This window comes from Ictalurus furcatus, chromosome 7, assembly GCF_023375685.1.
Source record: "Ictalurus furcatus strain D&B chromosome 7, Billie_1.0, whole genome shotgun sequence".
NCBI classification, from domain to species: domain Eukaryota; kingdom Metazoa; phylum Chordata; class Actinopteri; order Siluriformes; family Ictaluridae; genus Ictalurus; species Ictalurus furcatus.
In genome coordinates, this window is record NC_071261.1 from 208,410 (window position 1) to 222,530 (window position 14,121).

The following is a 14,121-nucleotide window of genomic DNA, read 5'->3' on the forward strand; positions in this document are numbered from 1 at the left end:
CTACATATGGGTGTGATAGTCAGTTGTCCACAAACTTTTGGCCATATAGTGTATAAAACTAGTGTACAGACACTTGGCTTGCATTCAAGGTAAGCTTCACATAGTGACATTGTTATAAAGTTGCATGTAAATGTTTTCATGGGTCAGATCTTTTTAGTTCATTTTATTTGTGCTTGTCAGAAAGTTGCCGTTTTATGCACTTGCAGCATCCTTAGTAACTGCCTGGTCAGGGTTGAGGCATCTCGACTGCTGGGATCAGTTATTTGTTCGGATAATTCCAGCTTACAAACCACTGCTCAAACATACCGGACTAGCATTGAAACAAATTAGAACTTGGTGGCCAGCTCACCACTTCAGGATTGTTTTGAGTATCCGGCCTGGAATATGTTCAAGCAGGCTGCTGTTTGTGACTATCCTACTGATTTATAGGAATACACTGCAGCCATGTGTGACCACTTTAGCAAGTGCATAGATAATGTCACTTCCAGGGCCAATTCAGGCCAAGAGTCTCACAACCACCTAGACTACCCCATACACCCAGTTTTGGGGCCACCGACCACTCTGCAATGTACTCACCTTCCAGTTTATTAGGATCTCCTGTACATCATCTCATTTCAAAACGATCACTGATATGGAATTATTGAAATTGCCTCTTGTGACTGATAGCTTAAACCTTTTTTCTTTCCATCTGCCCTGTACTTGTAATTTCACTTGCTGTTCTCTGCTGACCTTGAAGTGCAGGCCTAACTTCTGTCACGGCTAGCTAAATGCAAACTAGCTAACTAGACACCGAGCACTAATGTTGGGTACTACATTAAGTTTACATTACACAACAGCACTTAATGTTTATAAAAGGTCTTCATTTTTATGCAGGCATAATCTTGAATAATATCCACTGACTTACAGAATGAACTATACCAAAAATCAAAGCACAATCAATTTGGTGGCATTTCACGTCACAAAACAGAACAGGCCACAGGGATTTCTTCAGAATCTTATGGTTGCCAGGGCCGAGGGCCGAGCACCGACCATCACCATTTGCATTGACCAGGTGCTGTAGATGACTGCAGAGGTATCCTGACTGCAGAGGTATCCTGACTGCAGAAAACCCAGGGAACTAGTTCAGACAACGAAACAGCCCTGAGCACAGCGAGAGAGTCCCCGGTCTATCAGAAATTAAATCCAATTATTTCATAAGTGTCAATCCGGTGACACTTTTTAGACACCAGAGTAAAGGTGTAGGTGGTACAGCATTCAGGTGATCACTGACTACAAAGTGATATAATGTGTCTGTGATGGCAGTCCTTGTGACTGAAGGAAGACCACCCCACCCTCTGCTGACCAAGTACACTGTCTTTCTGTAGAAGACATCAGGACAAGTTGACCTGTGGGAGGCTGCTGGTCCTGACACCATACTTGATGGGTTGATCAGCTTGCAGAAGTCGTAACAGGCTAATTTAATGAGTCAATATCTGTGATCGTTGATTTCAGGAGAGCCTGAGGTGTTCACTCTCTACTACCTATATACCTACTGTTTGTAGCACATTGTGGAGAGAGTCAAAAGTTTGTCACAGAGGACCTCAGCTTGTCCACTTCTTGTGGAAGATCTGAAGGGCAAACCCTCTTTCTTCCATCCTGTCTGGTTTGGCAACTGCACTGTCTTAGACAGTAAGACTCTACGGTAGATTTTGCTAAACAATCATTGGGATGTCTACCAACTATCAACACCTATAGAAAGAGCTGCAGCCGCAAGGCTACTTGCACCATAGATGATCCGTCCCACCTCTATCATGGACATTTAAAACCTCCTACCATCTAGCAGAAGGTACCAGAGCAACAGACTCTACAATATCTTCCCAGAGGCAGTCAAGACGATTAACACCCTGTTGCCCCCACCAATACCCACCTTAGAACGACCATCACCACATGTGCACTTTATAACTAAAGCATCTGGACAGTATTAGGCCTTCAGAGACAATTATGCTGCTATGGTAAACCTTTTATCCCAGTCTTACTGCCACTCAACACTCTCAACACTCAACCACTGTGATATTTGGGACAACGTAATGTCCCAATTTTTCAGTTGCTTTATTTTGTAGAGTTTACAGTCGTTTTCTTGAACTGGTTTTAACTTCACGGCGATGTTCAGCTTTTACTGTGCACTGTGCTACAGTATTTTTGTTTTGCACTTGACTTGAGGTGAGTCATAATAAAGAAAGCAAAAGAAGCAGGAGGAGCAAAGCTGGAATAGAGCAACAGGATGAATCAGGCAGGTTTAGAAGGCGAGAGGAGCCACAGCAGGAGAAGTGTTGGGATTTAGTACTAACATTACACTAGGCAGCAGGGGTGAACAGATTATTAAATGGTTCTAATAATTGAAAATGAAGACGTTCCCCCGACCTGAACGCCATTAATAATGTAGGTCAATAACAGGACCATTTTAATGCTGCTTTACAATACTCTTAAAATAAAAAAGGCTAATGAGCACCCCCTACAGGTGTCATATCTGCAGTCAGTTCAAGAAGAACATCAAATTCGTTCCGTAACATTCCTACAGTCAGCTATAGTCAGTCATAATTGTATAATGCACAGTAATTTCTGTATTTTTGAACTGAGCAAATGCAATGGTTTAACATTTCTCAGCTGATGTAATCCTAAACTGGAGGTTTCTTGTGTTGTGGCCCTCACTCCAGTTATCATGAAGTGCTTTGAGAGATTGGTTCTTCAGCACATCAAGGACTACCTCCCCCCAGACTTCGATCCTTATCAGTTTGCATATCGCGCAAACAGATCCACAGAGGATGCTATCACCGTAGCTGTCCACTCCGTGTTGAGACATCTAGAGCAGCAACAGAGCTACGTCCGGATGCTTTTTGTGGATTACATTTCGGCTTTTAATACAATCATTCCGGATATTCTCATCACCAAATTGGTCACTCTTGGCCTCCCCCCCCTCACATGTGCCTGGATAAAGGACTTTCTCACCAACCGGTCTCAGACAGTGAGACTCGGACCCCACCTCTCCTCCACTCGCACGTTGAGCACCGGTTCTCCACAGGGCTGTGTGCTGAGCCCCCTCCTGTACTGTCTCTACACATACGACTGTAGTCCAGTCCACAATAATAATCTTATCGTCAAGTTTGCTGACGACACCACAGTGGTCGGACTCATCTCAAAAGGAGATGAGGTAGCCTACAGAGAGGAAGTCCTGAACTTGGCAGCCTGGTGTTCAGAGAACAATCTGGCTCTAAACACCAAGAAAACCAAGGAGCTCATTGTAGACTTCAGGAAGCACAACACTGAGCTGGCCCCCCTTTTCATCAATGGTGAGTGTGTGGAGAGGGTCCACACCTTCCGGTTTCTTGGCGTCCTTATCTCTGCAGACATCTCCTGGACGGACAACATCACAGCGGTCATTAAGAAGGCTCAAACGCGGCTACACTTCCTGAGGGTTCTCAGGAAGTACAATCTGGCCCCCAATCTGCTGCTGATCTTCTACCGCTTGTCCGTCGAGAGCCTGCTGACATACTGTATCACGGTGTGGTATGGTAGCTGCACCGCGGCAGACAGGGAGAGGCTTCAGAGAGTAGTAAGAGCAGCACAGAAGGTCATCGGCTGCCCTCTGTCCTACCTGATGGATATTTACACCTCCCGTTGCCTCAGCAGAGGAAAAACCATCATTAAGGACAGCTCTCACCCTGGCTCTGATCTGTTCAATCTGTTGCCCTCAGGGAGACGTTACAGGTGCATCAGAACAAGGACTAATAGATTTAAGAATAGTTTTTTCCCAAAAGCTATTACCATTCTAAACACATACATGTACTGAGTTCACAGTATAGGTATATAGTGTCTCAAAACTGTGCATTTTATAGTAACCCCCACCACCCCTCCTCCCCCCTGGTACTATTTATTTATTTATTTATTATTTACTTATTTCGTGTTGTTATATTTATTTATTTTATTTTATTTTATTCTATCTTGTTTATTTTATGTACATGTTGGAACGGAACAAAAAGGAGTGGCTCTTAATTTCATTGTACATGTGTATAGTGACAATAAAAGGCATTCATTCATTCATTTCTTGAAGAAAGCAAGTAGAACAACACACTGAAAACCATTATGCTGTGGAGGTAACCACTTAAACATTTATGACCCGATGGTTCCTTGACTATACCTTTCCTAAGATTTTCTCAGTTTCTGAATAATTCATAATGTTTGAGTTTCTAGATGAATAACTGAGTAAGCTATGGCTTTAAAAGGTTAAAGAACATATTATGAATTGAAAAGGTAAAGTAAATTAGGCATACACTGTGTCCTTATCCCTGTACAATGCACTATATTGTCATGCTCCTGTCCCCGTCCCTTATCTGCAGAGGATTAATAATAGCCCAGTGTTATATAAGAATAACAGTTTCATTCAGGCAGTATTACGTAAAAAAAAAAAAAAAAAAATTCTGCTAGAGCTTGTGAAGGATGATGTCAAGAATTTCCCAACAAACATACATGTACCTAAATTATCTCAATCTTTTTGGCCTTACTAAGTCATGTTCATCACTTAATTATCTTGTTCACACTCTTTACTCTCTTTACTACGTCATGGCCACGCATTCATTTTATTAAGGGATGTCACCAGCAGGGTTCCATACATTACTAGGTGCGGCTATGACTTGAGTCTTTTCAACTACAAGTTCCTTCCCATTTAACAGTGTGACAAGTAAGCAAAGTATCACTTCTTACCTATGAATGAGTTTCCTGCTAGATGTTCTAGACAACTGTGTGCTTCAAACTTTGTGGCAACAGTGGGGGATGGTGGCCATGGCTTAATTATCTCTTTCTCACACCTTAGTAAGTCATGGCCATGACTTAATTGTCTCATTCTCATGCCTTACTAAGTCATGGCCATTACTTGGGCATTCCTGTGCCTTAGTAAGTGGTAACCGTATCTTAAGTATCTCATTCCCATGACATTTCATTTGTGTCCTCATTTTCTCTTTCTTATGCCCTACTACACGATAGCCATTATCTTGTTCAAATGACTTACTAAGTCATAACCATGACTTAATTATCTTGTTCCCATGACTTCTCAGATGGCATGTTCATGTAGGGCCAACATGGGTCCCAAACGGGCTTGAAACCAGGACCAATGTGGACAGCTCAGCTGGGCCCCACCAACTTTTGTACGCAGTTTCCACGGTGGTCTCACATGGCGATGCCCATATGTGCTAATAATGGGGCCCAATTGTGGGCTGAAAATTACTGGATAGCATTAGCTGCTTGTAGATGCTGTGAGTACGGTTCCCCCTCCACCACAGGCTCTGTAACCACTTGCATATTTGCTTATACACAATGCTTTTTGCATTCTTCAAGCACATTCAAAGTCAGTCAAATGTTTGTGTGCGTGCTCCACTATTATGTTTTCTCTGTTATCCAACACTATGATAATTCACTAACTAATCTAAAGCCCAAGTAACTGCACCTATGTTCATTCCCCCGCCCACTGTCGATGCTTCAACCAATCAACGTGAATGAGTGATACAGAGCTGAGCAAATCACCTCATCTTTTTCCGGTCTTCAACTGTCCAGATGAGTCTGTGCCCATGATAGCCTCAGATTCCTGTTCCTGGCTGAAAGCAGTGGAAGCTGATGTGGTCTTCTGCTGTTGTAGCCCATCCACCTGAAGGTTTGATGTGTTGGGTGTTCTGAGATGCTTTTTATTCTGCTCACCACAATTGTAAAGAGTGCTTATTTGAGTTACTAAAGACTTCCTGTCAGCTCAGACCAGTCTGGTCTCTTCTGATCTCTCTCATCAACTAGATGTTTCAGCCTGTAGACCAGGGGTGTCCAACCAAGGAAACCAGCCTTTCTGGTACCAACATCCATGCCACAATCACAGTCCCAGAGTTCACACTTGTTTGTTTGATGTAAATATTAACTGCAGCTCTTGCCTTTATCTGAATGATTTTTTGCATTGCACTGCTGCCCATGAATGTGCAGGTGTACAGGTGTTCCTAATAAAGTGGATGGTGAGTGTATTTCATTGGTATTAATGTCAGTGTTTTACCTTTTTTAATATTATGTGTGACAAGAACAACAAAATAACAGACAAATGTAAAAAAAAACAAAAAACATTTATTTATAACAAAGTTTTAATGTGTGTTTGTTTCATTTTGGCAGCAGCAGATTGTAGGTTTAGATCCCGAATGAGCAAGCCAGAGGTGTCGGCGAAAAAAAACTCTGAGATTCTACAGTAGGTAGAAACCTCGAGAGGAACCAGACTTAAAAGGGAACCCATCGTCTTCTGGGAGACCGAATACTGTGATGTATAAATCAATACTCTTCCACAGCTGTATGCTGTAGAGTAAAACAGCACCAGCAGCGGCTCTGATAGAAAATTATACAATTCTGCTGCTGCCAAAAATGAAGAAATGGTCCAACACACTTCCATCAGGCCAGCTTGGGTGACATCAAGGACACCAGCAGCAAACATCTGCTCCCCCCTTCACAATCAAAGCGAGGTGCATTTGGCGGTTCCTGAAAAACACTCTAACACACAACAGCAGCAAACATCTATCTACTACAGCATGACCTCATGCTTCATTGGTAGAGCACTGAGGCCTTGTGGTGATGCTTTCAAAGAGCGTTCAAACTGACCTCTTTCCCATCTTCCTTACGGATTCCAGTGTGGACAGTGCTGAAGGCTCCTCTCCCCAGCAGTGGGAGAGCCACGGTGTACCGTGAATCAAACTCAACTGTTACACACCCACACACAATCATTCCGTTCAATAGAAATACAAATGAAAAGGCCTCGTTCCTGTCATCTCTTGTGAATGAGACACATGTTTGCTGAGAGCGGTTACATCACAGTGTCATTGTTACACCTGTCTCTGAGTACACGGTGCTGAATATGCATCTGGAGTTAATATTACAGTTTGAATAGAGAAATGAAATCAAATAAAATGAACAATAAATCAGGAAGGATTATATATAACATGGACCGGAAATTCCAACCTGGAAGTCTGGCTGGCCGAACCCTGAGATCAGAAACAGGACGTACTCATAGACCTCAGTTCTCTCAGTCTCCTCCCTCATGGCTGAATTACTGACTGTCAAACTAGTGCAAAGGAAAAAAGTGTCAAATGAGGAAAATAAATAAATATGTATGTGTGTGTGTGTGTATATATAATATATATATCACACACACACAATACCCGTCACATCCAATCAGTTGAATCATCAATGTGATCCCAGCTCCACGTGTGCCACCACGTAGCAGATATGTGCTGCATGGATCAACCCTCTGGAGGCTAAAGATAAAAAAAAACATGCAGGTAAGGATCCAGAGTTCATAATATACACCAACTGTCCACGTGCCAAATCATCCATCATGCAATCAACCAATCATCCCTGCTGAAAACAAACAAACAAACAAAAAACCCAATAGAACCCATCACAGAAATTCTAATGGTTTCCACTACAAAAACCATTACAAACCATCAGCTAACCATTAAGACCAATACTGGTCCTTAATGGTATCCATTAGATATGTGGATGCCACCGATAGACTGCAACAAATTACCAGTAGAGATTACACAATTACAGCTTCCATTAAAACCATTACAAATTCTATGTGGATTTTTATTTCAGCAGCGATCTTTCTGAGATACTCAAACTGACACCATCACAGATCCCCCCCCCATCCCATTCTGATATTTGAACATCGTGAATATTAATTGAAGCTCTTGACCTGAATTGACAAGAGTTTATGCTGATTGGATAATTACAACAAGCAGATATACAGGTGTTCCTAATAAAGTGGATTGTGAGTATAATTACATTACGTTCATTCCAGGGAAAAAGATGGAGTGCATCTGTACCGAACTCGTTTCCCATTACAGTGATGGCTTTTCTGTGTTTGTCCTCTGGAGCAGCGGAGCATAAAAGACCGGCCAGGAAGACACCGGTTCTCCCTTTTCACAACACGTCCGAGCTGTATAACGGAAAGTGTCATGTTAGTCCATGTGATGCTGACAACAACATGCACACAGTACGGATAGAAGGTGATGCGGATACACTCAATTTTGACACCTTTTTCTTCAGAAGGTGGTAGCCCTTAAAGAGGATTGTGGCAATTTAGACCACTGTTGTTCTCCGTAAAAGAACAATAACTTTAACTAGCATGTTTAATTGATGGATATTTACTCATTTGTGCACAAAATCTCTGACTAAAATGATTTCATTACTCATTCTTTAAAAAAGAAACATGCTGAAATGATTTTAAATATATATTTTTCTCATGCCAGCTAGTTAGACCTAGCTCGTATAAGCTAGCTAGATAGCTAAGAACAAATCAGTATCAAATCAGCACATAGCTTTCAACAAACTTCAAAAACAACACCACAACACTCCTCATGCTTAAATGCTGGCAAGTGATACGTTTGGTTTATTTTAACACACATAATTTAGTTAATAATACAGCTAATTCAGTTAATTAAAAGCTATGTACTATCAAGCTAATTTAGCTAGTTAGCTACCATTCTTGCTCAACTCACAGGAATAATCTTTTTTTTTCTTCTTTTCTTTTTTTTTTTTTTACAGTGTAATGAACTCCAGGACTTACCCCATTTTGATTACAGAAGCGTTCCATAATCAGCCAGAAGAAATAGGTATAATGTTGCTCAGGTTCATCCAGTCATAGCAAACATTCCTGATTTTCTCCTGGATAAATCTGATCGTCATCTTTCTTCATCTTTTCACTGTAACAGATGTTGGAACAGCTGACTTGGATTATTGGATTATTGCACGTGCGCACACACATACTTTAACCCCCTGATGATATGGTTCTGAACATTACTGCTGAAATACTGAATGTGTGAGAGGAGAAAGAGCATCTCACCTGATCAAAGGGCCCAGAACTGGAGGATTCTGCCCATCAGATACGTATTTACCATCACGCTCCAGGACATCGGGCTACCCTGGAGTCAAACTGAGAAAGAACGGGGAAGAAAGGTTGTTCGTCATGGCCGTAGCTAGCTAAAAGGGCATCAAGTATTGAACACGTCAATATTTTTTTCAGTGAGGTTATTCTATACATGAAATTTTCACCAGACATCAGTATTAACTCAAGAAATCCACAAATATAAATATTTTTTATATTCACAACACTGAAGTCCTTAAATAAAGTTATGTGTAATAAAGTGGAATGACACGGGGAAAAAGTATTGAACACGCTAAGAAAAAGCAGTTCTCCAAGGCAAGGTAAGGCAAGGAAGCAGCTGAAATCTGTAAGTAGTTACCAAGGTGTCACACAAGAAAGATCTCATGAAGGGTAAAAGCAAAGAGCTCTCGCAAGACCTTCACAACCTTATTGTGGTGAAACATATTGACGGAATCGGATACAGACGTATTTCAGAATTTCTGAATCTTCCAGTAAGCACCATTGGGGTCATTATCCACAAGTGGAAGCAACATCACTCCGTCATCAACCGGCCACGCACAGGAGCTCCTCACAAGATTTCTGACCAGGGAGTCAGAAGAATAGTCAGAAGAGTAGCCCAAGAGCCAAGGACCACTCGGAAAGAGCTCCAGAAACACTTGGAGGCAGCAGGTGCCATCGTCACAGAGAAAACAATAGGCAATGCACTCCACTGCTCATGCTCACCCCGCAAGACTCCATTACTAAAGAAAAGGCATGTCGACGCTCGTTTAAAGTTTCCTACAACTCATTTGGACAAGCCTGTGAAATACTGGGAGAGTGTAGTCTGGTCAGATGAGAGCAAAACTGAACTTTTTGGCTGTCAGACTACACACCATGCTTGGAGAAGAAATGGCACTGCACATCACCCTAAAAACACTACACCAACAGTGAAGTTTGGAGGTGAAGCATCATGGTGTGGGGCTGTTTTTCATCACATGGTCCTGGCAGACTTCATATAATTGAAGGAACCATGAATGGTGTTACGCTCCCGCAGGCAGATGGCACTGCAGCGTTGACATGCACGCGTGGCTTTAGAGCGTGCATGCACGAGACTTTTGTATTTGGACACGAGCCTTTGTGTTTCGATTCTCCCTGTGTGCAAGCATTGGTTGATTTACTCCAGGTGTCTGTGATTTAGTTTAATTATGTTTGTTATTTAAACCCCTCGTGTTGCTGTGCACTTCGCGCAGTATTATTCGTTTACGTTACGTTAACCAAGAGTATAGCTATATGTTTGAATGTAGTAGCGAATGCGTGTAGCCTGTTAGCGGTCTTATTTCCATGCCCGGTTCTCGTGTAATGCCTAGACTTTAGTCTCATGTTTAATCTAGATAGTCTTGTTCAGTATAGACCGCGTTCCCTGTGTTTTGTTTGCTTGATTTGTTAATAAAGACATTGCTCTTGCGCTTACTTCCTGTTAACCGTCTCGTATCGTTACAGAATACTGCGCCCGTCATGTGGAAGCAGCAGGTCACCATGAGCGCCGCCAAAGCGGGCGAGTTTGAGGCGTGGCGTCGCTCGTTCTGAGAACAGAGCAAACAGCTCAATGAGGAAATCGCTCAGCTCCACCGCCTTCTGAAGCCGCCGCAGCAAGCCGGGCCACGTGCCACGTCGCAACCCACGCAAGTTCCCCCACCCCCGCTGCCGGAGAACTACGCCGCGCTACGCAGGCAGCAGAGTTACCCGAATTCCTGGGGCTTCCCACTGCAGGGGAATTACACAACGCCATGCAGCCGGCAGAACTACTAGAACTCGTGGGGCTGCCCACTGCAGGGGAATTACACCACGCTGCCCAGTCCGGAACCGAAGGCTGGCCTAGAACTTTTTTTTGGGGGGGGGGGGCAACTGCAACGTCAGAGCTCCAGCTGGAGACCTACAGGGAGGTCTCAGCTGTGGAGTTCCAGCCCGAGGTCAACATGGCAGCCTCAGAACTCCAGGCCGAGACCTACGGGGAGGTCTTGGCTTCGGAGCTCGACAGCATAGGGCGCCAATACTTTTGAGAGCCGGACTTGCACAGCGTTCGCTCCACTTAATCTAAGCCTAATAATAAATACAGCTAATAAATTTTACTGTACAAAGACTAAAAGGAGCTCCTTCGTTGTTTTTTTTGCTCCCTGATTTTGAATGAAAATCTTGGCCATGGTCTGCCCTCTTCTTACAGTTTCAGTTTCAGATGCTTTTCTTAAATAAGGTCAACATGAGCAGTGTCAGCTATTTTGTGCCATAAAGTAACTAGGTTGCGAGATGAGGAAAGAAGTGACAACTACTGTATCTAGCCAGACTTATAAACAAAACATTTCACTTGTAGTAGCAACAACTCTGGATATTCCACTGCAAGCACATCCATATTATCCAGCCAGATTGTGGATGTAGTCCCAGATGTTCAGCTGCATAAGGAGGGGGATGAGGACGCAGTGAATTAGGATGACAAAGAGCACAAGTCTCAGGAAGCCGAGGTTCCCTCCAGTCATACTGGCCCTGCATCTTCAGCTTTAGGTTCGACCATGCATTAAACCAAGCCTGCCTTGGAAGCTTGCTGAACCTTGCACAATGGTGACTTCCCACCTACAAACCACCAGGAAGGAGGCTTAAAATAAGTTGTAGTAATGATAAGCTTTGCCATTTGCTCAGCGACAGCAATGTCCAGTCTGGTCCATACAGTACGTATTTGAAACGTCGGACAATTTTCAGAATTTTGCTTCTGTACACCAGGTCAATGGATTTGAAATGAAGTAGTCAAGATGTGATTGAGGTGTAGACTTTCAGCTTTTATTGCGTTAACTGTTTAGGAATTACAGCCATTTATAACATTTTTTACATAGCCCTTCCATTTTCACAGGCTCAAAAGTAAATGGACAAACTATCAATTATAGAGAAAGGATTATTTTTAATACTTGGGTGCAAATGCTTTGCAGTCAATGACGGCCTGAAGTTTGGAACCCATGGACATCACCAAATACTGAGCTTCCTCCCTTGAGATGCTTTGCCAGGCCTTTACTGCAGCTGCCTTCAGTTGCAGCTTGTTTGTGGGTCGTTCTGCATTCAGTTTTGTATTCAGTAAGTAAAAAGCATGCTCAATTGAGTTGAAGTCAGGTGACTTTTAGAACATTGAAGAACATACCATTTATTTTCCTTTAGAAGCTCTTGGGTTGCTTTTGCAGTATGTTTTGGGTCATTATCCATCTCTATTGTGAAAGGCTGTTCTATTAGTTTTGCAGTATTTGACTGAATCTGAGTAGAAATTATCGCTCTATAGGCTTCAGAATTCATCTTGTTACTTCTATCAGCAGTCACATGATCAATAAACACCACTGACCCAGTTCCACTGGCAGCCGTACACGCCCATACCATAACACTTCCTCCACCATGTTTGACAGATGATGTGGTATATTTTGGAACATGAGCCCTTCCTTTCCTTCTCCATACTCTTCTCTTCCCATCATTCTGGTACAAGTTAATCTTGGTTTCATCTGTCCAAAGAATCCTGTTCCAGAACTGGGCAGGCTTTAAAAAAAATTTTTTTTTTAGCAAAGTTTAATCTGGCCTTTCTGTTCTTGAGTGTTACCAGTGGTTTGCAACTTGAGATATACCTTCTGTATTTATATTCATGAAGGCATCTCTTGATTGTAGACTTTGACAATGATACCCCTATCTCTTTGAGAGTGTTCTTGACTTGGCTAGATGTTGTGAAGCGGTTTTTCAATAGCAAGGAAAGAAGTCTGCGATCATCCACTTTTGGTTGTTATCCGTGGTCTTCCAGGCCTTTTGTTGTTTCTGAGCTCGCCAGTGCATTCCTTCCTTTTAAGAATGTACCAAATTGTTGATTTGGCCACTTCTAATGTTTCTGCTGTATCTCTGATAGGACTGTTTTGGTTTTTTCCACCTAATAATGGCCCCCTTCACTTGCATCAACACCTCTTTGGATCACAGATTGAGAGTTCCCAGGAACAGCTACCAAATGCAAATTCAACACTTAGAATCAACTCCAGACCTTTTATCTCCTTAATCTGTCATGAAAAATGTGGAAACAGGCCACACCTGGCCATGAAACTGCATATCAGTCAATTGTCCAATTACTTTTGAGCCTATGAAAATGGTGGTACACTGTAAAAAAAAAAGGATATAATTCCTAAACAGTGAATGCAATATGTTTGTTAAACCTCTTGAATTAAAGCTGAATGTCTACACTTCAAGCACACCTTGATTGCTTCATTTCAGTTCCATTGTGTTGGTGTACAGAGGCAAAATTAGGAAAACTGTGTCACTGTCCAAATACTTATGGACCAGACCATATGTGTGACAAACACAGCACCATTTTATTTCAACATCAAGTCTGTAGCAGCATGGTGAGTCTCACTGGCTTTCAGGAGCTCTGAGTGTGAACAAATATTATGGAATATCAAAAAAGTGATTCTATTTTTAGCTGTCATTTTGTCTCCTATCGCTTGAGTATGCCAAAATTTTACAGGGCTGTTTTATTTAAATATAAAAATAAAACTCCTGATGGTGTAAACTGGAGTAGACTTCAAGGTGGTGGAGGAAGCAGTATTCAATGTAGGTTTGTTGTGATTCTTTCCACCTTAGAAATTCAGCTAGTTTACTGTGTGGTTAACGTGCTTGCCTCGCACCTCTAGGGTTGGGGGTTCGAATCCTGGCTCTGCGTGCATGGAGTTTTCACGTTCTCCCCAGTTTCCTCCGGATACTCTGCTTTCCTCCCCTAGTCCAAAGACACGTGCTGTAGGCTGACTGGCATTTCCGAATTGTCTGTAGTGTGCGATTGTGCCCTGTGATGGGATGGCACCCTGTCCAGACCTGCAGAAAGAAAAAAACCCAATAGAAACCATCCATCCATCTTCTATACTGCTTATCCTTTTCAGGGTCATGGGGAACCTGGAGCCTATCCCAAGGAGCATCAGGCACAAGGCGGGGTACATCCTGGACAGGGTGCCAGTCCATCACAGGGTACAATCACACACCCATTCATACACTATGGACACTTTAGACACACCAATCGGCCTACCATGCATGTCTTTGGACTGGGGGAGGAAACCAGAGTTTACCTGGAAGAAACCCCCGCAGTACAGGAGAACACACAAACTCCGCACACACAGGGCCACGGTGGGAATCGAACCCCTGACCCTGACCCT